Source organism: Plasmodium inui, assembly GCF_000524495.1.
Source record: "Plasmodium inui San Antonio 1 unplaced genomic scaffold supercont1.84, whole genome shotgun sequence".
Classification (NCBI taxonomy): Eukaryota; Apicomplexa; class Aconoidasida; order Haemosporida; family Plasmodiidae; genus Plasmodium; species Plasmodium inui.
In genome coordinates this window covers 18,214-22,375 of record NW_008481918.1, presented here as the reverse complement: position 1 = coordinate 22,375, position 4,162 = coordinate 18,214, and positions in this window count along the sequence as shown.

Here is a 4,162-nt window from a genome sequence, read left to right as displayed (position 1 = left end):
TGCTATATGGATGGTGGCGAAGTTGAGACAGTTGTATTAAGTGATTTATTCGGGTGATAGGATGTATGTAGCGTAACCTTCTACTATCCACGGACAGAGGGAATGAAAGGTGCACAGGCTCTAGTACTATTTGTATGTGAAGAATACCTCTGCGTCGAGGATGTTAATGTGTGAAGTGCACTGTTAATTGGAGAGGACTACTGTTATGTGGGGAGCGGTGTAACTCGATGAATAAGCATATCCTTGGGTTATCAGGATGTCAAGTGTTTTGATGTACGTCTAATGATTTCATTACATCACGTGCAGGATTGCTGAGCTCCTAGGTCCCATCTGTAATACTATTACTTAAAAAGTATTGCTACTGCGGGAGTTTGATGATGTTGAAAATACTTGCTTGTGTTGAGTATTGATCTTCCAGGAGTGCTATTATGCTACGTGGTACCACTGTATCTGCAGTTATGTGCCTTCATTAGTACGACTATATCTGTGGTACTATCCTTTGGAGAGTACGCGTCTACAAGTAATAGCGTTATATTAACAATACTGTTGTCTGGATAATACCTTCATTTGAAGTGCACAGTTGTATAGGAGTATTGATGACTCGAAGTATCATTCTTTGAAGAGTACTTGAGTATATGCCGTACTCATATCCGCAAAGGGTTAAGATGCCTGGTACATTCTTATTCCGAGTGTCACAAGCTTACATCAGTACTGTCGAGTAAGGTATGTTCAAGCGGATAAGACATACGGCATAATGTCTTATCTTATGCAGAGAGTTAAATCATGGAGGGTATAACCGTTTCCGTAATAGTTTTATATGAAGCCTACTATGGTGTGAACCGCGTGGACCTGTTCATTGTTCCATCTTTTGAAGATTATTACCGTTATGTGCCGAATGGTGTTCCTACATCAACATGTCTTTCTCTGAAGTGCCATTATTTGAAGGGGCTGGATTTAAGTCTAGTGGCCCAATTATATGAAGTACGGGATTGTACAACCCCTAACAAATGTCGGCAACACCATTATTTCGATAGTACTATGATGTGAACCGTACATCTGTGTGTGAAATATTGATATTTCACGAGTGTCATTTAGAGAGCACTATCTCGTCCAGTGTATGGATATGGCACCAGAGCAATTGCGTGCACAATACGGATGTGTATGGATTTCCAATGGTGAAGATTGTCAAAGTCTGGTCCTGTATTGTTATATGAAGGTACTAATACTTGAGCTCTGGTAATATCTGTTGTGCATTGATGTCTCAGTAGAATACCTCGGTTAGAAGTATGCATAATCTTCAACCATATTTTGTGAGTATACTCATATGTGCGTAATAGCGTCATTTAGGAAACAAAATGGTGCACAGATTATAGATGTGCCTGAAGCAAAACTATCTGGAGGGTAAAAACTTCGAAGCCCAGGATTTAGACTTATATTATAGGCACAAAACTGCTGTATGGAACCTGTAGCAGTCCCTGAAGTATTATTATATTAAGAATGGTGCATTACGTGATGCTTCATGACTTTAGCAGCATCGCTATAACAAGTGTACCAATGTCATTAAATTATGCCTGTGTCATAATAAATTCTTAGCTTAGAGTGTTGCTATTCCCAGCGTACTATCATGTGAATTGTCCGCATGTGTGCAAAGTATTGATATAGAAGAAATAGCATCATGGGGATGAGTACTACTATGCTCGGAGTACTATGATTTAAATAGTACTGACCTGCAGGAGCTAACATTATTTCTACTTTTTATGTGTGTTGGAAGAATACTATTATATGAATAACACCATTGGATGAAGTTTACAGATATACCTCCTGTAGTATTATATAAGGAGAACAAGTGTGTAAGCTACTGGAACATCTTACAGGTGTCCCTGGTTGTGAAGTATACATCTGTACTAGCAGTATTATTATATGGGCGTCCAGGGATTATACAAGTACTGTACGAACAAATAAATGCTTTGAACCTTCCAAACCGGCTGGAGCAGATTTATTTGAGGAGCACGAATATAACAGTGTTCATTCCATGTGAAGAGTGTGAGTATATGGAGAGTGCCATTCTGTTGAGTCTGTTGAAATGCTGAAGGCAGTACTATGTGAACTGTGAGGATGTTCTGGGAAACTGTTATCTGAAAAGTTCCCTTGTCACTGCAGTGCTATTATTGGAGGAGCACATATGCGTAAGAGATATGGATATCCTCCAGTGTTACTGTATATGAAAGGTACCGAGTTGTCCGTAATACTCATATCTGGAAGGTACTGACACCATTATTGTATTGGTATTTGAAGAGATCAAGTGCACTTGGAGTACCATTATTTGTACAATACTGGTTTGGATTTCCATTGCTGATAATGCGCGTAAATATATTTCTACTACTATTATGTGAGGAGTAATGTTTCCATATACTAGTGTATGTGAAGAATTCAGGGTTTATGCTTTAATTATATGAATAACAGTGTTCCTTGAAGTCCATGGATATTCCAGTATAACTATTGTTTAGGGAGTACCATTGTCTGTACTTTCTCAATGGTGACGGGTGTAGAAGTCCGCATACTACTGTTATATAAAGGTACGAGTAGTGGAGCTATATGGATCACGTGGAGTGGTATTATACAGACGAAAGCCTCATGTGTCAAATTTTTTACCTTTATGAGTAAGATTACCCTTGGAGTACGATTCTTTGATAGAGTACGATAATACAGGGAGTACCGTCCTGTTTACAGTAGTGTCGTGTGGATAATACTTCCATTTGAACAGGATATTCGCTGAAGGAGTATTCATGACGTGGAGTACTGTTATGGGGACACTATAAATGTATGTATAATACTCATATCTAAGGATGCCTAATATGCCTCTTACCATGCCATTTGATGAGTGCCAAAGTTAAGCCGGTATTATTAAGTAAAGTAAAGGGGGGTGCAGAATTTATGACTTAGCTTTGTGCCGTATGAGGAGGGCCAACCGTTACGCAACGTGTGAAAGTTGCCGTAGTACCTCCGTATAGAGGGTAACTTTGTGTAGGACACATGGATGTGTGAATTGCACGATTACTTGAAGGACACTGATGTTATGTACAGAATAGTTTGTCCTGATGAGTACAACTGTCTTTGGAATAACATTATTTGAAGGGTCGTCATGTTGGTATAATGGCTGGATGATATGACTTGGGCGATTCTGCAGATCCGACAGGTGGCCTCCAATAATTTGGTCTAAACAGTAGAGCTATTCCAGGGCTACTATAATGTTAACCGTATTATTGTATCAAGAATACTGATTTTCGAGGGGTGTCATTATTCGTAGGGCAGTATTCTATGAACTACATGGATATTCCACAAGAAAGAATGCCAAGGAAATACTAATGTGTCGGGATTTCCAATGCTAAGGATTGCGAAAACTCCTGTAGTACCTTTATATGAATGTATTAAGGGTTGAGCTATACTGATATCTGCGAAATACACTTTTTTTAGGACCATAGTTGTATAAGGAGTACAGATCAGCTACCGGGCCGTTTTGTGTGTATACTCATGTATCCCCAGTGTGGTGTTTTGGTGTGCACAAGTGTGGTGGGATTCTGGATACCCCCCATGGACAATTATTAAAAGAGGTGTAACATCATGGCCTATTGTTTAGTCTTCTATTATAGGCGAAGCACCCTATTCCGGAATTCATAACACTTCCTGGAGTTTTATTATATTAACAGCCGTATAATGTGTAGAACTGCATGATTGGGGGAGTATCGCTCGAGCAAGTGTACACATGTGCGTGAAGGAGTATTATCTAAGAATTACTTATTCGCTCCCACTGGTAACATTCCCAGAGTATTATTATGTGAATAGTGGGGATGTTTGCGGGGTATCAATATATTAAGCATAACATTGTAGAGTGAATACTACTGTACAAGGAGTACTATGATTTAAAGTGTATGAACATGCATGCCTTATCGTTATCCTTATCCGTCATCCTTGGCAAGGATGGTAACGTATAAATGAGACCATTGTAAGAGGTAGACGAATATACTGGGTGTATTATTATAGGAAAGGTATGATGATATAAACAGTACACATGTGTCTAAAGTGTCGATGCTGATAAAGAATACAGCTGTATCAGGTATATTATTGTATAGGTTTACCGCTTATGCTGTTATTGTAAGGAAGG